We start from the raw sequence: 23711 nt of genomic DNA, 5'->3' as shown, positions 1-23711 counted from the left end.
TATATTGCAACACAATTTCAAATTAGATTCCCAAAGGCACATTTGGTAGGAAATGTTGAATAAATTCTTGTTTCCTTTATTTACCAGTTTTCAAAATTATGAGTTGGTTCCTGGCATCCTTCAAAGATGAAAAATGAGATTTTTAAAAGAGTATCATTATAAATTTATATATTAAGATATATTTATGTTTCATTCCATTGTAGTTGTTCAAATTGTCTCATCTTTGGCCGGTGGGAGTCACTTCTATTTGTCCTCTTTAAATTGTTTCTCTAGTCCTTTTAGCATGAAGCCAATAATCTGGATAGTTTCCATGCTTAATGGTGTAATAGGGTATTCTAGGCTTATCTTGGACATTTCCTATCCCGAACCTGGAATCAGCCTTGACATCAAGGAATTCTTTTCAGGGCAAATGGTGTTTAGAGACTATAATATGGGTACACAGGTGTGTGCTTGTTGCTTCTGCAATGGTCCCTGTTTTTAAGGCTTTTACAGTGAGCAAAACTAAGAAGTATATATTTTTAAATATAAAATATGTAATGAGTTCATTTACATATCCTAATTCAGGATCAGAGTTCAAATTCAGGATCAGAGAGTTCATGTAACTCATTCATTTTATATCTGTTTCTTTTTTGTCCCGTAGCAAAAATTAATTTTTAAAAACACTAACTTTGCTGTTTGCAAAACATCCATTTGCTTGATCTCAGACTGTGCATGCAACAATATTACAGTAACAACACCAGTTCATACCACAAAAATATGGTTAGTGATAGCAATTTAAGTTCCTGTTTTGTTGCTGCTTTAAAGTTATTTTTTAGTTTATATCCTATGAGGGATATGCTGTTAAATTACTGTTTGTGTGTGGTTTTTAAAAATTATTGTATGTAGGGGCACCTGGGTGGTTCAGTCAGTTAACTGTGAGACTTCTCTCAGGTAATGATCTCATGGTGCATGAGTTTGTGCCTGCACCAGGCTATCTGCTTCCAGCACAGCCTCTGCTTTGGATCCTCTGTCCCACTTTCTCTCTGCCCCTCCCCCACTTATTCTCATTCTGTCTCTGTGTCTCTCAAAAATAAATAAATAAACTTAAAAAAATTATTGTATGTAAAGGCACTTGAAATATTCTCTGTATGGAACTCCATATGCAATCAAGTTCATTCATTTCATTAACTTTCATTTAATGGGAGTGTTTTTAAGTTTAATTTGTTTTTGTTTTCTAATTATGTAAATTACTTTATATGGTTCTAAAATCACATCTACAAAACAAGTCTTATGTGAAAACTTCCTACTATTCTGTATTTTCTACCTTGTTCCTTTTCTCCTTATAGGTGATCATGTTTTTAAAGTTTTGACTTTTTTCCTTTCATTTATAAAATTAGGTAAATATATGTAAGAATGGTAGCATACCATTGATGTTTTTATCCACCTTTTTTTTTTGTTTGTTTGTTTGTTTTACTTAACAATATATTCGGTAGGTGTGAAATACTTCATACTATATGCATTCCTTCCTTATTTATTTTTAAAAATTGCATAGGGGCACCTGTGTGGCTCAGTCTGTTAAGTGTCTGACTTCAGCTGAGGTCATGATCTCACAGCTTATGGGTTTGAGCCCCACCTTGGGCTCTGTGTTGACAGCTCAGAGCCTGGAGCCTGCTTCAGATTCTGTGTCTCCCTCTCTCTCTGCCCCTCCCCCGCTCATGCTCTGTCTCTCTTTCTCAAAAATAAACATTAAAAAAAATTTTTTTTAATTTAAAAAAATTGCGTAATACTGTGCATGTACCATAATTAACTCAACCATTTCCCTGTGATGAACATTTGGGTTATTTCCACACTTTAGCGGTAACAAACAGTGCTTCAGTGAATATCTTCTTATATCTATTTTTTATTTTTGTCAGTGTTGATCAGATTCTTGGAAATGGGTTTTGCTAGTCAGAAAAGAAATGCATATGTTACTTTGCTAGATACTGTCAAATTCTCTGTTGTTGGGGATTTTACATCTTTCACTCCAATAAGCATATTTTAGAGGGTCCTTTTCCCCACAAGTGCCTTTCTAACAAGTTGTGAAACTTGGATTTTTGCCAATTTGTTGGGTGCGAAATAGTATCTCGGTGATTCTTCTTCTTCTTTTTTTAATGTTTATTTTTGAGAGAGAGAGAGAGAGAGAGAGAGAGAGAGAGATGAGCCGGGAGGGGCAGAGTTTCTCTGCTGCTGACAGCAGAGAGCCTGATGCAGGGCTCAAACTTAGGAACCATGAGGTCATGACCTGAGCCAAGTCAGATGCTTAACTGACTGAGCCACCCAGACGCTCCTATCTCGGTGATTCTTAATTTGTGTTTCTCTTATCAGCGAGGTTGAGGATATTTCTGTGTAAGGGGCATTTGCATTTATTTTTGTTAAAATATCTGTTCATATCTCTTGCCATTTTTCTATCAGGGTGTTGGTCTTTTATTCATTTTTAGATACTCTTTATATATAGGGTTATTCCATTATCTCATATAAGTTAAAATATTTTTTTAAGCTTCTCATTTGTCATTGTTCTTAACTTGTGGTATTTTTTCTTTTCTTTTTTTTTTTGCCACATAAAACCTCTTTAAGTGCCATATAAACCTTTTTAGTTTCATGTATTTGAATGTATTTTATGTATTGCCAGTATTTCACATTATTGCATTTAGTTTTAACCATTACTAGAGATGTTTTCCCTACCCTCCAATTATAGAAGAATTGACCCATAAATTCTCCTAGTACTGATGTGGTTCAAATTTTTATATTTAAGTATCTGTTCGTTTTAAAATTCATTTTTAGAACAGATCCCAATTCATCTCTTATGACTACCCAGATATCCCAATACCACTTATTAAGAAGTCCATTTCTTCTTCACTGCTTTGAGATTCAGCTTTTATCTATGTTAAATTTCCATATGCACCTGGGTCAATTTCTCAATTTTCTATTACGTTTCATTGGTCTTTTTCTCAGGTGCCAAGGCCAAATGTAAATTATAAAGGCCATATATATAGCATATTTTAGTATCCGATGTGGGACCTCCACACACACTTTCAATGCTCTTCTTTTTCAGGGCTTTTTTTTTCTCCAACTGAATTTTATAATCAATTTTATAATACTGTTCTTAATTAGGAGTGTTTATCTGAAACACTGTCAGAGTTCTTTTAAAAAGGAAAAGAAATACTTGGTTTCCACCCTAGACTTACTGAATCTCTTGGTATTGTTCCTGGGTATGTACATTGAAAAAACAACAACAAAAAAACCTTTGCAATGGATTCTGATAATTCCAATAAAAATGGCCTTACAAATGACTCTACCATTTATCCGGTTTTTTAAGCCAGAAATCCCACTAGTCTTCCTTCAGTCCTTCCTCTCCCTTAACTCTGTGTGTTTTCAGTTGGTCACCAAATCCACATTTTACCTCAAAAATATCTGACTTTGAATCTCTAATGCCACTGTCTTTTACTGTCTTTCTCATGGACCATTAAGCACTTCATACTACAGTCTATCATTTGCACTAGACAATGCACCTAGACAGTTGCTGCTCCCTAAAAACAAGGTTGATCATGTCACTCCTTTGCTCACCTTTGTTGGCACTCAGAATAAATTCAGCCATCTTACCATGGTATGTATCAGGCCTTTCACTCAGATCCTACCCTCCTTTTCCTACTTCATCCCTGATACACCTCACACTGAAATTCCTGTTGCACTGGTATTCTCACTAGTGGATGGGCACCAGACTTAGTAGCTCTTTGTATCGAAACTTATGGTTTCTTTTACTTAGGATCTGCCCCTTCTCGAATAGCTGGTAAGCTGTCAGTTTTTGAGATGCAGTTCAAATGGCATCCCTTTGATAAAGCTCTTTTTTAGACTCACAGTCAGAATTAGTTGTCCCATCCTCTTTATTCTAACAAAACTTCATTATTTGTATCTTTATAATATGATTTATGTGAGTCTCTAATCTCCCAGGAATTTCACACTTTCAACATCAACCAGAATATGAGCTTTTCATGTTTTTCCAGCCTGTAGCAGAGCGCATAGCATATAGCGAGCACTCAAATGTTTGTTCAATGAATGAAAACAAATAACTCTTCATTAGTTTGTACTGATTGAAACTGAAACAAGACATGACAGTGGCCAGCTTGTTCCACTATTGAGATCTCTCATTCGTTTGGCTTTTTGTAGTCAGCCTTTATAGATTTTGTTCTCTGTACATGTCAATTCCTTACTCTTTGAAGATCCATGTATTATACCCATAGTAATAAATTTGATACCTAACCATCTTTATCTCTATATATACCTATTTAAGAAGTTCTATTTTGATCCTAAAAATAGATGCTACTTTACAGAAGAAAGTGCAAAATTTGCATCTAGTGGTGGCATATAGTGGTAGCATGGGTTAGGTATGTATCATAGATAGAATTTCAGAAATAGTTATCAGTAATATTAGAAAAGATGTGTTTTCAATTTATTTTAGAATTCTGAAGATGAAGTACTAATTTAGATGATGATCTTAGGCAAAGAACTAAGTGCTACTGGAGCCAAATTATTTTATAACTATAGTAATTATCTCCCCACCCCCCAACTCCGTGACTGTGTTGTAATCTCTGAAACAATCAAATGTGATAACATAAAAAAAGGAAGGAATCATTAAAAATAAGCACAACTTCATAGTAAGAGGGTATCAAATACTGGCATAATCCAATTTTAAATTTCTAGTATGCTGTTTTTTAAAAAAACAGTTTTAAATGTATAAATTAGATAATATATTTGAACTCCCAAAAAGCACCAAATTATTTTAAATATATACTTAAACATATAAATTGAAGCTTTTTTTATTGAAATGTAGAAATTCATCTTATGAATTTTAGATGTTAATCTGAGTTTTTCGTTTATCCACTGTTTTGTTAATTATTGATTTACATTTAATTGCATTTCAACTCAGAGCATTGCAAAAATATTTTCCAAATTATATAATAAATATATACAGTTTTGATAATAAAATATAAAATATACAGTTTTAAAATATTTTGTAGGCAGTAAAACCAAGTTCTGTATTATCACTACTTTTATCCTTTTTTCTAACATTTTGACAACACTTAGTCTTATTTTGTGTAAGTTACTTCCATCATTCAACCAAGGAAAAGCTTTGTGTTGTATGAGATTATATATACATAGTCTTAAAACTTTTTTTTTGGATTATGGTTTTAAAATCACCCAGAGGAATGATAGGAATTTTTAATATGAGTTTTGATTTTTATATGTTAATCATTTTTATTAGAGATGTATCAGTCTTTTCTGTTGATTAGATATATATTCAAAGTAATAAGTGAATTATATCAAATGTTTTTCCCACAGGTTTCTTCTCTAAAAGCAGGCAATATAAATTACATATCCGTATAAAACCTATTGTTTGGAAAACCAATGTGCCATTTTCAACCCACTATCATTTCAGAATATTACTGTAACCTAAAATTGAAACCTACTTTGCTGTATATTGTTTTTGAAGTATTTAAATATCCTTTGTTATCCAAATTACTCAAGTGTGCCATTTAACTTTAAGAGAAATGTTTAAGAGAATTCTGTATGAAAATTGAGGCAACTTAAATATAGCCCTTTAAAAAAAAATGTTTTCAAAATTGAATACTTTCTCAATAGTAAATCTAGTGATTAAACTGTCAGAAATGGATTGTTTTGAAATATCAATATTATAATTCTTTATATATAGAATTAGTGAGTTGCCTGGTTTCCTTCCACATGTTTTAAAATACTGTTTATTTGAGTAATGACCACTATTATTTAAAATTCATGAACTTTTTTGCATATTAATTTGGCTGGAATATCTAAATGCTAGCATTCATACTTGTATTTTAATCTATATTTTTCTTCTGGAACATTATTGGTAAATTTTGAGATTGTAGAACTCTTGACCCAGTCATACATGTACAGAGCTTGGCCTCTGAGTTAATTAAATATGAGTTAATAATATATTATAAGGAAATTATTGTCCTTATTACAGTTATTAGGTAGTTACTCAAATTATAGCTTCAAAGGAATGCAGAGCATGGAAAACTCAGGATTAAATTATGCATTTGAACCTTAGGCCAGCTTTTACTGTAGAGACAGTTTTCTGCTAAGAGAGAAATTGTATGTCATTGAAATTAAATGCTTTTCTGGGGATGGAAGGTTCCAGTTTTTAATGAAATTACTGAGTGTGGTGTAGTGAAATGATTAAAATCTGTATTCCGGGAATGTGGCAGGGAAAAAAAATCAATAAGTGCTAGCGCAGCTTTGCTGCTCAATGTGAATCCTGAGAACGAAATAAACTACTACAAAAATAATAATTAAAAACATATCAGCACATTAATTTATTTAGCATCAGTCTCCTGAGACATCATCTTCACTAATTTTTAGCATACATTTTACTGTGTAATGAGCAGCCTTTTTTTCAGATATCCCTATTAGACAGGCAGTATTTCTGCCCTTCCCCCAGTGCTCCTGCATTGCAATCATTGTACTTGCACTTATTATGTTACAAATGACCGAGGTAAGGCTGACATTCTCAGTGCATGCAAAAAGACCTAGTCTGCCAAGCTTTTTTTTCCCCCCTAATGAAGCAGCTTTGTGAAATCTCCCCATGTGTTAATACTAATGAAGATCCTCCAGCACAATTAAAATCACAGCCAGTGGCTGAAGAGGAAACATAAAACAATAGCATCTTTTAAGATACATTTATCCACAAATGTATGTACAAAATATACATATATGGTCAAATTATTCTTCCGTAGCTTGCCTTTCACTTGCTCTTCATCCTGAAAATTAACTCATGAAATTTTTTATTATATGAACTTTGAGATTTTAATGTGTTGTGGGGAAAAAACACTACCTCAATGGGAAAAAAAATTATATATCTTCCTGTGTAATAAAACATTAGCCAAAGTTAAGGCTTTTTAAGAATCATTTTTAGGAAGCTATGGGGTGGTGGGAGGGAATAGGGTGTGCTTCACCTTTATTTCAACTTTATTGGTTTCAGGATGTTGGAATTGGGGGGTGAGGGAGAAATGGAAGGGTAAACAGAAAGTTGGGAGGAGATTGGGGGGTAGACAAAAAGCATACCTCCTGTGTAGTTTAAAAATGGAGCAATGAGCTACCAGTCTTAACTTGATTCTTCAAAAAATGCTCAATTCCTACAATTAGTTCCCTCCCCCTCCACTTTTTTGACCTCAGAAATTGGAGGGAAAAACTACAATTGAGATTACCCTTTACAGTTTTAATTTATAACTTTAAAACGACTTACTGTTTTAACGTTTTATTTAAATTTATTTCAGTGCATCAACACTACAGCTAGTTTAATTTGCCCGTGTTTGGGCAATAGCGTTTTATCCCGGACCATCTTGCGTCCTGCTTTTTGAGTTCCAAACATCCATGAATTCTTGGCATATTTAGTTGGTTTACAGACTTCAACCGAATTATGAGTTTACGAGAAAAAAAGTTAGGTGAGAATGATTAATTTATGCTCCCTATTTTCCAGTTTACGTTTTTTAAAATTAGGTTTTCAATCCTATTTTCTGCCCTACTTTTGAAAGCAAAAAAAAAAAAAAAATTAGTTTCTTAACTTTTTTCCTGGGACAAGGAACGGTTGCAAACTCGAAGCTATAGTATTCTTGGAGAAAGAAGCAACCCCCCTCCCTCCCTTGGCTCCTTTAGGAGCTGATAGGTCATTTATTATTGGAACTGAAATGGTATAAACAATTCTCTCTCTTTTTTCCCTTGTTAACAGCAACTTTCATTGTTAGAGAGAGGAGAGAGAGAGAAGCCTTGTTGGTTGACGTCACTTGGTTCATGAAGCCTTCGCCTAGAAGTGAAGCTGCTGAACAAACCTTGAGAAGAATCATCTCCTGCTTCAATCTGCTGCTGGATAGGAACTAATCAGAGAGAGGCGGAAGGCGGAGAAGGAGGGAGTCAAGGGCTTTCCCGATCACAAATCTCACCTCCACTCCAACTCTCTTTATACTTTTCTTGCAAAAATAATAATCGAGATAAGGAGGTGGTAGGGTTTCCAAAAACAAAAATCGTAACCTTCAACCATCTGGGGAAGACAAAAATCCCACCCACCGCAACTCTCAGTTCGAAAGTAAAGGTGAGTTCAAAATGTTCGGGTGTGAGGGGTGCGGGTGAAGTCGAAAATTGCAAATGTTACCGAGCCGGCTGCAGCAGAACAGGAGAAACTACGCTCCTGCGAGCGGGGACTCCGGAGTTGCTGGTCTCGCGGCGCTCGCCCTGCCCGCCCTGCTCGCCCTCAGCGGCTGTTTACCCTCGCCGGTCGGTGTGTCTCTTTGTTGTGCTGGCTGGAAGGCTGGGGCGGTGCTCGGGGTCCCGAGCGGAGTTTGGGGGAGGAGGACGCGGTCCTGGGTGGGAGGTGGGGGGTGCGGTCTCCGGAGAATGTAAACTTTATTCCTGGCTGCCGGTGCGGGACTTCGGTGCAGCAGGGCCGCGGGCCGCCGCCGCCGCGAGTCCGCTTCCTTTGTGCCGGCCGCCCAGCCTGGCCGCCGGGGCTGCGCGCCTCCTCCTCCTCTCGGCTTCCAGAGCTCGGGGGGCCGCCAACACTTTTGCTTCTCAAACGATAACCTTTGGCTCTGTTGCGATCGCCGTTCCTACGAGGGAATATACGCTGCTCCCCCAATCCCTGTCGGGGTAGTTTCAAGATACCCCCCCCCCCCCCGACCCCAGTCCGCCTACTGCTGCCCCTTTTTGCCTCCGCCCCCTCTTCCCTTTAGGACTGATGAGCTGCGCCCCCCCACTCCCCAGTTCGGGCCTCTTTAGCTCTCTCTGGGTAGCTTGGAGCTCCAGAGTTTTCAGAAAATGGGCTGAGGGCGCGGGGCGTGTTATGGGGGCAGGTGGGACTGGGAAAGGATCTGGATACTTGGGAAGATGTACGTCTGTACACAGAGGTTAGAAGAGCACAGCTTTTCCTACAGTAATGTCTGTCTCCTAGCAGTTCTCCCCGAGAACAGCCGCCAGCCCTCAACTCTTCCTCGCTCTTTTAATCTTCTTGTCGCTCCCCTCCCCCCTTTCTCTTTCGCGTCAACCCTCCCCTTAAAGTAGTTCCATGAACCCCAGAATTGGGACTTGGGAAAGGAAGGAAGTGTTTGCAGAGTAAGAGCTGGCCCTGCTATTTGGGAGATTTTTCTCTTCTTTTCTCTCCCTCTGTATTTATCTTTTGTGTGTTGCTTCCTTATAAAGAGAGAAGCAGCTGCAGTCCTTGGCCGAGTTGTTGAAATTTATCCCTTTGTGTATATTACAATATCCTCCATTTTTTCCCCTGCCCTCTAAACAACAAGCGTTTCGCCATCTTGGGCAATTTTTATTCCCAAGTCTCCCCTTTTTTATTTTTGAGAAAGGGAAAGAAGGCGTAGAAAGGCAAAAAAAAAGTGTGTGTGGAAAAGACTCAAAGTTTAGGGAATGTTCAGGGGGCCCAGTGACGTCATGTAAACTTTATCGAGAAATTTTCCCAAGAGTCAATTTTTCGCTTAATTTTTTCCCTGCTTTAAAGGACCGTGTAACTTACTGGTTAGAGAAGTTGTGCTGCTTATTTTTGGATTCTGCTCTCAAAATGAACCCTCAGCGTCTATACGTTTTGTTTTGGTAACAGGTGGAAAATGTGTAAAAAAAAAAAAATGGTATAAACTTTTATAGTGTCATTGATACTCACCTAGCTTTTGTCTACGTGTTGGTTTTTTTTTTTTATTCTTTAAAGGTTTCAAATGTTATTTTTAATCAGCATATTCCCTTTCTCATTTACTCCACTCTTCTGTGGATTTTTCTTTAATCAGCTTGGTTAACATTTTACGTATAATGACTTTAGATTACCTAGATCCCCTTTTGTAATTAAATTATTTTTTACATATTTCCTTGCATTTTGCAAAAACAACTATGAAAATACCTGGAGATACTGGATACTTTTAAAATTTAGTAGCAGATATTAAATCAAACGATTGGTAAAAATGTAGTTAGTATTTAAAAGACAAAATTTATTTTAAAATATATTTTATAACCTCAAGCTGTAAGCTCCTTGTCAGCCATTATGAAAAAATAAACAATAAAAATAGTGTTGTTTTAATTTGCTTGTCTAACGTAGTTTTTCACCTCACAGAAGTTCGGTGGGTCACATGACCAAACTTAATGCTACACTGACTGGTATATAAATAAAAGCACTGTAAATTGAATGGGAAAGTGGAATTCTGTCTCCTGTAGTCATTTTCAGTCAGCATATTTACTTCTCTTCTAACAAGGACATGAAACTGTATTTAATTTGCATTCTCTTTGTCTTCTCGGTTGGGAAAAAACACTGACTACAATTAACTAAAAAAAAAAAAAAGTAATAGAAACAATTCTGAAAAGGTTTGTCTAACACATAAGAACTTACATTGTATGTAGTAGTATGTTTTTATCTCTGTAGCAGTCTTCTTTGGTGTTGTTTGCTATGCTATTTATCTTGGAATTTGCTTTATGTAAAACGCTATATAGAAAGCCTGACTGAATTGAATGTCTGCCATTTATGTGAGTTGTAGGTAGGTGAAAAATGTTTAAATAGTTAAAAGCACATAGAACAGATGGTTTTAAATTATACATGCAACAAAGGACTAGAAGATTTGGCAGATTATAAATGGCAAGCAACAGAGGATAAGTAGTTTAAGAAAATGGTAGTTAAGTACATTTGATGTCTCACACCTATTGTAAACACTGTACATATTGTCACTGTGCTGCATAATCAATAATTTAGACAACATTGAGGCACTTATAAGTTTCAGATAGAAAAAAGTAAAATTTTACAAGTGTTTGAAATGAATGGCTGTAATCAAAATTATTTTCAGCCTTTAATGGCAAACAAGAAGAGTCTTTTGGGAGGGGGGGAGTGATCAAATTGTATGCATTTAAAAGAAAGTTATTTATCAGGACTTAATATTGTTTGTTGTCTTCATATAATGGTTTGGAGAAAAGTAGGAGTAGGTACATATTTTAAAATTCAGAGAATAGTATCTTTACTGGTTTTATATGTTAAGCTATTGCTGAACTGTAGTGGCATTTACTTTTTCAAACACTATTTAAAATATTTTTTAGAGTATTCAGTCTTGGAAACGCATTTGACATAATTTATTAAGTACTAATTGAATGAAGGATATATTTTGGTATCATTTTTTTGAGTTTTGTACATAACATTATGATAATGATTTTTCTTGGTGAACAAGTTTACTCTCAATTTTTAAAATGAAATGATTTTTCTGTAGTTTTTGCCTTTCCAGAAGAATCTGAGTAATTACACTTAGCATTTTTCAAGATTTAAAATAAAAGTATTCAAGTTGGCAGAAATTTGTTTTTATTTTTATGTCATTTATTTTAAATGCGTTTAAGACTGTAATGGAAACGTTGGAATTTTAATTCTGTTGCCCTTTCTCTCATTTCTTTGTTTGCATGTTTATTATAGAACTGCAGTGTAAAGGAGCAGATGTTTTGCCAAACATCCTGATGTGTTGCTTTTTCTTATGGGAGTGCATAACTGTTCCTTCTGATGCATCAACTTGACAGCTGGTTGATTTCATGGAGCTGCTAAGAAGCCATTAGTGGTGTCATTGAATTGAAACAGAACAGTCACTCCCAGCTTGAACTGCAATTGTTAATGTCTTTGTTGCTACTTTTGTGTTACTATACAAGATGTAGGATATCACAGTTGCATGAAAGTTTCTGTTTTCTGTCTTACCTCCTTGAATTAGTGAAAGAATGTGTTAAACTTGAATACTTTTGGTTTAAAGATTTCTCAAAGAAAAAGATTTTAAGTTGTAATTTCTGAGTTTCGGACCTACTCCTAGCTAGGACTACTAAAAGAAGTGATTTAGCACGAACAAAATAATGTGATTTTGATCCCTAGTTGAGATTATATCATCTTAATGATTTTTAATATACTTGATATCCTGAGGGATTAATTAAATTACCTAGTTAGGTATTTTAAGAGGTTTTTGATTATATAAAATTAAGTATTTCATACCACAAGGTTTTAAAAGATTGTACTTTATTTAATAAATACTGACTTGTTTGATTAAATATTTCTTTAAACTTTTGTTGCAGAAGGTAATCAGAAGAGAAAAGAATTGCTGAGGAAAAGGCAGTTTTATGGTTAATTTTCTGTATAAGAAGGTGAAGATAATAAATGGTGATCATTTAATGATTTTAAAATGGGAATTATATTTTTATTGTACTAATAACTTTTATTGATAGTTTCAACTATCAGACTATGGTACTAAATGGTGTCAAATCATCCCATTGGTGCCTAAGTGTTTTCTACTTATTTATTTATTTGTTTATTTGTTTATTTATTTATTTAGTGGGAGAAGAGATAGAAAAGAGGAAAAATAAAGTGATTATTCTAAAAGAGAAAACATTTTTTGAAAAATTGTGCAAAAAATCTTTAGGATAATAAGTTTAAGGATATAATATACTTTATTCACTATGTCAGGAGATCTTTTGTAGTTCCAGTATTTATTCATTTTTAATTTTTAAATCTTTAAAACAGTTTTTCAAAGAACATAAAATTCATAACATTTAAAATAGGATGCCTTTAAAAATATTAAAATGTGAAATTGATGATGCGAATATATGATTTGCTAAGTTAAATAGCATTAGAAGGATTTCCTATACAATATAAACAAATTGTAAGCACTTTTAGTACATGCTGAGTGATACCAGAATTATGATTTCCTGAAATTATAAGTTTATAGAGATGTTTTCCTTTTAAATAGATCACACATTACTAAGATTTCTTTCAGGTAATATGCTTTCTCAACTCTTTTTATGTAATAGCTTTACAATTCCTTAAAAAGAAAAGTATTCTGTTAACCTTAGCCTGTGATTCAGTTTTTAAGAAATACACTTACTCATAAGATGTTTGTGTCAAGGCAGATACTCATATAAACTGGATTAAGGTAAAGATATTAAATGTCAACTTTTTAAAAAAGGAATCTCAATGCTTAACTCATTCTTACAGGTAATGTAGTCTTAATTATAGTGTAGTGCAAATCAGCATTCCATTGTTTAAGCAGGAATTTTCCTACATTGGGTAGAGGGCAATTCTAAACAGAAGAATCATAAAAAATTTAAACTTTCATTCATGAGTTTTTCTGTTGACCATATTAGCTTTGAAGTTACGGGCAATGAGTATACTTTATAGTTACATATGAAATTATAAAATATTGGCAATATCTTTGCTGAAAGAAAACCAAAACAATTTATATGACTTTTAAATCTATTTTGAATGTTATGTAAATTGTGGCAATTCATAATACAGTTTGAGGTGTAAAATATTTAATGGTCTTGATATTTGTAGGTTAAACATGGAGTTTTTTAAATGAATAGGCTTTTATAAGAGTATGAGGTGAAAATAAAGTTTTTATCCCACATATCTAGAAATTTACTATATAAGATAGGGTGTTTTCTATCTTTTTACATTAATGCTTTTAACATAGTTGTTTTTATAATCTATGAAATTTGACTTGTACTTTGGTTTTTGAATGTCTTTCATTCAAAAAAATGTTAGATATAACAATGAAAGTAATACAGATAAGAACCTTTACTAATTTTGTGTGTGCACATGTGTGCATGTGTATGTAAGGAAAAAGGAGTATTTGTTTTGAAGATAATTATTGCATTGGTACTTCAGCTATGTGTAGACATAATTGTGTGTTTTTCCTCTGTTTTCTCCTCTTAACACTTTTCCACAAGCATGCACTCATTAATCAAAGACGGTGCACTCCTGCTGAGGGCAGAGAGGTTCATCAAATTGGCAGTCAGTTTGGTGTAAAGAACGGTGTACTGAAGCTCTTAACTCACTGGGACATAAATAAATCTAAGGTCTTTGTATGCAAACCCTGGAGGTTAATACTGTATAATTCAATGTCCTGTCTTTGTTTTTATGATTGATGTTTTTAAATGTTTCAAGCTTGATGCAAGTCTTCTAGTAGGTCAGGTCTGACATTCTGATTGGCTGAAGTAAGAAAGCATTAGGTTGTCAGAAGGACTTTGAGTATGCTGCAGAGATTTTGATTTTTTTTCCTACGAGATCATTGTCATATTGCCTGAGCTGTTATAGGAATGTACCAATGATTGACATCCCCTGCTGTGATAATGTACCCAGTGCATGAAATGCCAATAGTTTGGTCCTATTTGTTCGGAAGCTTACTGCTATTTGTATCCTTAACAGAGCTAACATGTAGAACAAGCAAAACTACTGGGATTTCTCTGTAGAAATAGTGCAGGGATTTGGCTTTAACATGAATTGGTTGCATATTCATAATTTAAGAACAGCTGGTTACAGCAAGCACATAGTCATTTGCAAGCTATTATAAACCATTCCACTCACACATGGAGCCTGTGCTTGGTGATTTTTTTTTTTTTTTTTTTTTTTTTTTTTTATTGATCTACCTGCATTTAAAATCTGGTCACTGCTGCTACAGAAGCTCTTCATTTTAGCTATGTCTGCAACATAGAACAGCTTCAATTTTAAATATTTAATTTAAACTAAATGCTGAATAAAATGAAGAAGCTTTGAAAGAACCAAGTGTAAAAGGTCAATAATATATTACCCATCATATATCTCATCTTGGCCAGAAAGGAAACAAAGCTAGATTACACCACCATTGTAATTTTTGGAAAATATGTTTTATAATTTTTGTTCATAGATGAGTAACTGAATTATCTCTGATTTGAAAATGTTGTTAATTATATTTTGCTAGTTATATGTAGATTTAGGTAACAACACAAGCAATAGATTGTGCTTAATTAGCCTGTAAAACAATTTCACATAATACATAGAAAAGTGACAATACTTTTAGTTTATGAGTGGTGTAAGACAAGATAGGAAGATCAGCAAGACATTATGCTTTGATTAGAGTAATGCTAATCCTAAAACCAGGAAGTTACTTTAATCTTTTTTTTAGAAGAAATCTAATGAGTCTTTTCTGCTTTTTGGCTCACTTCTGGAATATTAAGCACAGCTGCACTCCTACAGTATTTAAATGATATGTATAAACTAGTCCACCTGTAATAGTTTCCCGCAGGTTGTGCTGCCTGGTAGTGACTGGAAGGAGAGGGAAAACCTGTGAATCCCAAGTTTTCAATGAGAAGAGTGGGAGGAGAGGTGTTAAATGTGATTTCCGCTCTCCTTGTAGGAATCATAGGGAGCTCTGCCTTGATTTGTGTATGTTAAAATAAGTGGATACCTGAGTGATTTACAAGGATGGTGATTATATTGAGCCTTCTACACAACATAGTGTTATGTTCACATGTGCATGCATGTGTTTGTCCCCATGCTAGATGATGAAGTAGCTTTCAGCACTTCAAGGTTGAGTACCACTCCTAAGAGTGCATTTTACTCTTTCTTGGTTTCACAAATGGCTGGATGTGTTGGTAATATAACAGAATATATGGCCAAATTTAATCTAACAGATAGTAGGCTGTACTTTTTTCTAAATAATAAATTCAGAGGTTATTAAAGGACGATGTGTTATGTTTTAGTTTTGAGTTGCATCGGATAATAACTTTATATACGCAGTTAATTTGCCATCATTTGAGGTTACATTGATCATTTCATGAATTATTATACATCATCTTTTTGTGTGTGTGCCTTTTGACTGCTGTCTGTTGTGTCTTTTGACTGTTGTCTGTTCAGTTATTTTCCTGTTTGGAATCTCATCACAGAATAAGCTGAGGAAATAAAAGGAAGTAAAATTCAAATAAGTTTTCTTTCCCTTCCTCTCCCACTTCTTGACAAATCAGAAGGAAAGAAGTTCTTACATTTTCACCAAAATGAATGTTTGGGATTTTATTTGTCTACGTTTTTTGGCTCTCATTGCAACAGATGATTATATTTAGATAAAAAGAAAGATGAGGAAATGGAGTGAATTTTTAAAATATTAATAACTCAACAAAACAGTAGAAAATGTAGCCATTCCTTGAAAAGTGAGTTGACTCAGTAATGACAACCACAGGGGAGTCAGGTATTTGATACACTTTTATTGTTCTAGTACTAATAATAGGGGGAAAGAGGGGAGAACTACCTTCATTCATCAAGTTTATACTGAATGCTGTATTCAGTATTCTTAAAAAGCTATGGATGACAGTTTGTGAAAGCTTAGAATAGGTGTGACTTGACTTCTGGTTGGAATCATTAGAAAAGATTCTTTGGTTAGGTAGCATTGAATTTGACCTAGAAAAATGAGTAAACTGAATATTTAGGGATTAGGAAGAAAGCATGCAATAAAAGAAGGGCATTATGAGCCCCACATAGAACAAATAAATTAAAGCTAGGTCTATTAGGTGTCTGGAGTAGTTGGGCAACCTTCTTGAGGTTATCCTGAAGAAAAGAAAATGTTTTGGAATCCTTTTCCTCCATTGCTTTCAAAAATGACTGCTCTGCTTTTTCTGGAGAAGATGGGTTAATCAGTTTCAAATCATCCCTTTCAATGATAGGCTTGTTGTTTGTGGAAACCAGTTTAAAATTGACAAAACTGTCCTTTCTGATCAGAGTTATTGAAATATTGTGTTTCTTGTGAGACTAATCAGAACCATTCCTTTCTCCTTCATTCTTTTCCGCTGCTTTATAAGTGGTTTTTGTTTTTGTTTTGAAACATAATGCATGATTATACTTGCTAAGAACATTGAGCAAGCGAGGGCATCTGTTTTTCTCTTTTCTCCATTTACTGGTGAAGAACTAGCTTTCCAAGGGGATTTGATGACTGACTCAAAAAACACTTTTACCTCTTGTAGTTACTGTGGATGAATAAAGAAAATGGAACTGTCTGAACTGCCAATAATAGGAATATCCATAAGGACAAAAAGAAATTTATAACCCCTACTTGTAATTACATCAGTACTGAATTACACTAATACAAATACCATTAAAAATAGAGAGTATGATTGGGACGCCTGGGTGGCTCAGTCGGTTAAGTGTCTGACTCTTGATTTTGGCTCAGGTCATGATCTCAAAGTCATGAGATCGAGCCCCAGGTCAGGCTGGGCATGGAGTCTGCTTAAGATTTTCTTCCTCTCCCTCTGCCCCTTCTCTGCTCGCATGCTTGTGCCTATAAGAGCTCGCTCTCTCAGAAAAAAAAAAAAAAAAAAAATTAATGTATGAAAAGGAAAGATTCAAAAAACTTCACGAATGTAAAACCGCTTAATTTTCAGTGGTTAGACTTTTCCAACTTCATTATTGCTGCACTAAGACCATGACATTTATTTCATTTTCCTTATTTACAATGTTGTGGTGAATATTTGCTTGCAGGAGACAGGTCAGAAGAAAACCTTAAAACTTTTACATAAGTATTTCTTGTACGATGATGTGTTTTGAGATAAATTAGAGGTGGAAATGAGTGGAAATAGAAGGCTGTCTAGTGACTGAGTTTAGAGAGAAGCCTCACTTAACCATCTTTTTGTGGTTTCCATGATAACATGGTTATTGAAACATACTTCTGGACTTCCTTGGGAAAAGGATTACTATTGACATAAACCATTATGGCAACATATGAAGCAGCAAAGCCAATCTTGAGCATCTGAAAAAATCAGGGAGCAGCCCGTAAGTCACAGGATGATATGTTTCTCCTTTTATGGGTTAGTGTAGCATAGTGGAAGAAATAGGGTCTGCCAGGCAACAGTAACAGACAGAGGTTGTGGGTCAAAACTATTTTAAAAGAGAGGTTACTGCAGAGCTAAAGGAAGTGTTGTTAGGAGGTGGATAGTAACAATATCAAAGAGAGGAGACCGTTTTAAAGAAGCTTTTAAATGGGGTTAAGAGAAATGGAGCATTGTTATGCAATTGAGTCCTCTTGGAAAGTCTCAAGATTTTCTCCATTTTGGCCTACGTACTGTAGCATTAGATTCTTGTGCAATGTCATTAGTATTTTCAGCAGCTTATTGAGAAAATAACTCTTATCTATAATCATACCTTAGGGATTTGAAGTAGGAAGTTGAAGGGTAAGGGAAGGGCTGTGTAAACAATAAACATTCCGTCCAGGAAGAGAGCATATAATACTTTGGCCAGTTAGGTGAAAGCTTTCTTTTCTCTTTCCTTTCCAGAAAGATTGTTCATAGATGTACAGCCAAAATTCAAAAGAGAAGAATTGGCTTAAAGAATGTGTAAGTGCTTTTGTACCACGTGTGAAATGGGAGGATAGGACCAAAGCATGCTGGGGATCAGGGGAAGGAGAAAGCCAAATAGAATGTTCAAGGAGATTCCAGGAGATTGATTCCAGGAGAAATCAATCTAGAATTTTCCAGATTTGGGGGTTTTTTTGGGTGGTTGTTTTTAATGAAATGTTCTATTTTTTAATTTATTTTATTTTATTATTTTTTTGAGTGAAGAGTGAGCAAGCAGGGGAGGGGCAGAGAGAAGCGAGAGAGGATCCCAAGCAGGTTCCGTGCTCTGTGTGCAGAGCCCCATGTGGGGCTCAAACCCACGAACTGTGAGATGACCTGAGCCAAAATCAAGAGTTAGATGCTTTACCAGTTGAGCCACCCAGGCACTCCTGAAATGTTCTATTGACATAGTACCTTGAATTTGACCTTTTTCATCTTAATGAGGGACACTTTTTGTGAAATAGGTAATTTTTTTGCAATTTATTGCAAATATTTTATGCTTAGTAGGTAGTATTTGGTATGTTTCAGCTTCAGTCCAGAGGTACCAACTAAATTAATTAGATGTACCCAGACAAAAATGCATGTTTATTTTTGTATTTGTTACTCTCAGGACTTCACAAGAGACCTAAAAGTAGTCCTGTAATTGCCCATGGAAACAAATAAAAATCACTTATTTTTTCATGTTTCACACTATTGTGATGTGCTAATAGTCTCATATTAGGCAGTAGTTATTAGTGAAATAAATTGATCATTAAATTGAAAACAAGAATTAGGGGGGCGCCTGGGTGGCGCAGTCGGTTAAGCGTCCGACTTCAGCCAGGTCACGATCTCGCGGTCCGGGAGTTCGAGCCCCGCGTCAGGCTCTGGGCTGATGGCTCAGAGCCTGGAGCCTGTTTCCGATTCTGTGTCTCCCTCTCTCTCTGCCCCTCCCCCGTTCATGCTCTGTCTCTCTCTGTCCCAAAAATAAATAAACGTTGAAAAAAAAACTTTAAAAAAAAAAAAAGAAAACAAGAATTAGGCCACCATCTATTTCTTAGTAACTAGAAACAATTCAAGGTGCTCACAAATAAAATGCATATGCTCAAGGAGGTCATAATTTACTCAGAGTGAAAGGATGTACATAGAGTACAGTCTCATCTTTTGTGGTTTTAACCCATTGAAATTCAACTGTTTATGTTAGGAAAAATTGAGGATGGGAAAGGAAAAACAATTTCAATAACCATCATTCATTCAGTAAAGGTGTCTCCAGGCAGGATGCCAGAGTCAGGTACTCTCTGTTCCTGGGTAGCTCTCATAGTGTGGCATCTTACACTAAGTGTGGCTCTTATGTCTTAATAGAAAAATTTTTTTTTTTTTGGTATATCATAGCTCCTAAATTCAGGCCAGCTATGTGTTTCTGGAACTCAACTAAATATCATAGCTCCTAAATTCAGGCCAGCTATGTGTTTCTGGACATCTGTTTGAATGCTGGCAAACTGGCTGTGTTGGACTTATTGAAGGATCATGTATCTGTCTCCAGTATGGTTAATGTCAAAGATAATGTTTACTATATTTTGATACAGCTTACTGACTAGGACCTACCCACACTCCCCAACCCCCAATAAGATGAGTCTTTAGTATATATTGAAGGTAGCATGGTTCAAGATAGTTTATATACTTAAGTGTTGCTATTGATACCCCAAAATGGAAAGAAAGAAAGGAAGAGAGAGAGAGAAAGAGAAAGAGAGAAAAGAAATAATTGGTCTAGAATTAAAAGGGTTCAAGGAGATAGTGACTCTTCAGTTGGGTTTTGAAGGAAGTGGTAGATATTTTAGAACAGCAACCTGAATGAAGGAGAGGATGGAGGGAAACCTAACTAAAATTCGTTTGAAAATAGTGGGAGATAAAGTTACAAAGGGGAGTTTGGGTTAACTAATTGATTTTTTTTAAGTTTGTTTATTTTTTTTTTCTTTTTTTTTTTTTTTCAATGTTTATTTATTTTTGGGACAGAGAGAGACAGAGCATGAACGGGGGAGGGGCAGAGAGAGAGGGAGACACAGAATCGGAAACAGGCTCCAGGCTCCGAGCCACCAGCCCAGAACCCGACGCGGGGCTCGAACTCACGGACCGCGAGATCGTGACCTGGCTGAAGTCGGACGCTCAACCGACTGCGCCACCCAGGCGCCCCTAAGTTTGTTTATTTTGAGAGAGAGCACGTGAACAAGAAGGGGCAGAGAGAGAGAATCCTAAGCTGGCTCTACACTAACAGTGACATGTTTGTGAGATCATGATCAGAACCACAATCAAGAGCTGGACTCTCAACCGACTGAGCCACCCAGACACCCTGTTAGCTAATAGATTTTTAAGCAGAGATATGATATGATTAAAAATTTAGAAAGATAGATTTGGAAGAAATCGGTTAAATGTACAGAAAGTAGAGACTATTAAAAGAATGACCAGTGACTTACTGCAGATATTCCAGTGTCAGGTGGTAGTGACTAAACGAATAGAAATAGAATGGGCAGAAGGATAAATATGAGGTACATGATAATTTAAAGGAATGGAGTTGAACTAGTTTGGGGAAGTTGGAGATTGTATTACCTTCATGCAAATCTATTTCTTATTATCATAACAGTAATTTGATGTAGTTGAACTCTTATTTCCTCCATGCCAGATAGTGAAGGTAAGAACAAAAGAGATTGCCTGTAGCTGATCACTTGACAGTAGTTAGATATTGTTTCTAATATCATAACACTCTCATGATGAGTTTAGCTTAAGATAAAGTCTCATGTGTTTTTAAAAACCCTTCTACTTTCCTCCTGCTGTATCACATTATATGAAGATGAATACTCATATCCAGTTAGCCTAATATTTTTCATTTTTGTTTGTATTTATTGTTCAGTATGTGGTTTCTTTTTCTTTTTTTTTTTAATTTTTTTTAACGTTTATTTATTTTTGAGACAGAGAGAGACAGAGCATGAACGGGGGGAGGGTCACAGAGAGAGGGAGACACAGAATCCAAAACAGGCTCCAGGCTCTGAGCGGTCAGCACAGAGCCCGACGCGGGGCTCGAACCCACGGACCATGAGATCATGACCTGAGCCAAAGTCGGACGCTTAACCGACCGAGCCACCCACGCACCCCAGTATGTGGTTTATTTTTCACATCTTTTTTTCAATGTGAAATTTATTGTCAAATTGGTTTCCATACAACACTCAGTGCTCATCCCAACAGGTCCCCTCCTCAATGCCCATCACCCACTTTCTCCTCCCTGCCACCCTCTCACAAGGGAAATACAAATCAAAACCACACTGAGATATCACCTCACGCCAGTCAGAGTGGCTAAAATGAACAAATCAAGAGAGTATAGATGTTGGAGAGGATGTGGAAAATGGGAACCATTTTGCACTATTGGTGGGAATGCAAACTGGTGCAGCCACTCTGGAAAACAGTGTGGAGGTTCCTCAAAAAATTAAAAATAGACCTACCCTATGACCCGGGAATAGCACTGCTAGGAATTTACCCAAGGGATACAGGAGTGCTGATGCTCTGTATGTGTTTAAACCACTGCTAAACATCAGTTTCTGAAAACTGGGAGGTAGGAAGCAGCAGGTTCTAAACATACTACAAACAAACCATAGTTTTTATGGATCCCTGAGGATAGACTTTCATGAATCCACGCTTTCGCACATGATGTTCCCTGTATGCAATTTTTATTCCCTCTCTTTCTGCTTGGTAAAATCTGCTTCTTTTCTAAGACTCTTGTGAAGAGTTATGTTTTTGAAATCTTCTCAACCCTCTGTCTCCTCACATGGTTATCTGATTCTTCCCTTGTGCTACAGTGGAATGCTAATAATGGAGCACATGGTTGTGCATACAGATGGATTGATTCGCTACTTCCAACCTTTATAGATGATGCTTCAATGAACATTTTTATGCAGAGTACTTTTATTTGTGGCTGTGTGACATCATTTCATAAGATAAATTCCCAAAAATGCAATTACTGGATCAAAGGCTGGGAATGTTTTAAGGCTCTTAATATATGTATTGTGAACTTGGCTTTTAAAAGGATTGTATGGGTTTACGGTATCTCACTAATGGTATATGACTGTGCCTGTTTTACTAACACCTTCATTGGATTGGGTTATATTCATCATTATTAGCCATTGCCAATCCTATTGCAAAAAAATTGTACCTTATTTAATCTGCATTTCTGTGACTGGTTACAATGAGCATTTTTTCAGTACTTTAACCTGTTTCTCTTTTGTGGTTTGTCTTTGACATTGCCTGTTACTGCCCAGAGGTCTTAATATATTTATTATAACCTATTTATAAGTTCCTAATATTAATGATATGCTTTTATTATATTTATTATAATTCTTTTGCTTTTTAATAGTTTTTATTTACAGAAATATGAAATACTGATTTATTACTTCTTCATATATTTTAAACATTCTTTCCATTTTAAACTTAAAAAATCCACTCCTCCCCAGAGGTTGTTTTTGTTTTTTGGTGTGTGTGTGTGTGTGTGTGTGTGTGTGTGTGTGTGTGTGTGTGTGTGTGTGTGTGTTTTAGTTTATAAATATATTTATGCCATCTCTACACCCAACATGGGGCTCGAACTCACAACCTCAAGTGAAGAGGCCAATGCTCTTCCAGCTGAACCAGCCAGGCACCTCCGGAGTTTTTATAGTAACTTCTTATATATTTATTTTGTTTTTTGACATATAATTCTTCTCATTCTTTTTTTTTTTTTAAGTAAATTCTGTGCCCAATGTGAGGCACGAATCCTGACCCCAAGATCAAGAGTTGTATGCTCTACTAACTGAGCCATCCAGGCACCCTCTTCCCCATTCTTTTTGTAGTAAAACTACCCTTAATGCCCAAGGTAAGGGTCCAACTTTCCTTCAACACTTAGAGTATAAAAAAATCTCTATTATAAGGAACATTGAACTAGATAACTAAGGAGTAATAGAATTGCTTCTAAAAATATTAATTTTATTAGATAATACTGAGTGTATTAAAAATTAATTTTCCTTGATAAGGTAGGGTTATCATCCTGGTACATAATTCTGTTACACTTATCAGATGTCTGAATTATGACTATTTGAGAATACAACTTGAACCTTTAAAAACCAAACAGATCTTCTATTATATTTGTGCTATATACTTATTTATGATAAAAGTGAATTGTACATGCAACTCTACAACTTGCCTGTTATTCCTTCTTACATTTTAATTATCCTTTGATTATTTTCTTTATATTCATTTTGTTGTTTATTTGGTAACATTTTTTAAAAGTTGAGGGTCAGTTGGCATATAATTATGTTTTAGATATATAAGGACTTTTCTTTTTCAAAATTAAAAGTGTAGTTTTCACTAATAACATTCTTAAAAGTTTTGAAACATACAGAAAAAGTATTAAGATAAAAATTTAAATGCCCAAAACTCTTATTACTTGCATTTTTATTTTATTTTATATTGAAGTTTATTTAATGAAATGAAAGTCTTCATAAATGAAAAAACAGCAAGTGTGTTCCATGAACCTCACTTCT

At 35.3% G+C, this 23711-nt stretch overlaps 1 protein-coding gene across 3 annotated transcripts in view; it reads left to right on the top strand.

Annotated features, from left to right (window-relative positions):
• Positions 1-7995: 7995 nt before the first annotated feature.
• The window catches only part of BAZ2B (bromodomain adjacent to zinc finger domain 2B), a 330135-nt gene continuing 314419 nt past the window's right edge, over positions 7996-23711 (top strand). Inside the window, exon 1 of one of the 3 annotated variants that reach the window (XM_086718691.1) lies at positions 7996-8137. The gene's annotated coding sequence lies outside the window, so the exon portion shown is untranslated. The remainder of the gene's footprint in view (positions 8138-23711) is intronic. The other 2 variants (XM_086718692.1, XM_086718694.1) reach the window with 2 other exon arrangements.

This window comes from Puma concolor, chromosome C1 (genome assembly GCF_028749965.1).
Source record: "Puma concolor isolate L17-30 chromosome C1, mPumCon1.1.hap2, whole genome shotgun sequence".
Taxonomy (NCBI): domain Eukaryota; kingdom Metazoa; phylum Chordata; class Mammalia; order Carnivora; family Felidae; genus Puma; species Puma concolor.
The sequence above is the reverse complement of the archived record's forward strand: the minus strand, read 5'-3'. Positions and strand labels throughout refer to the sequence as shown.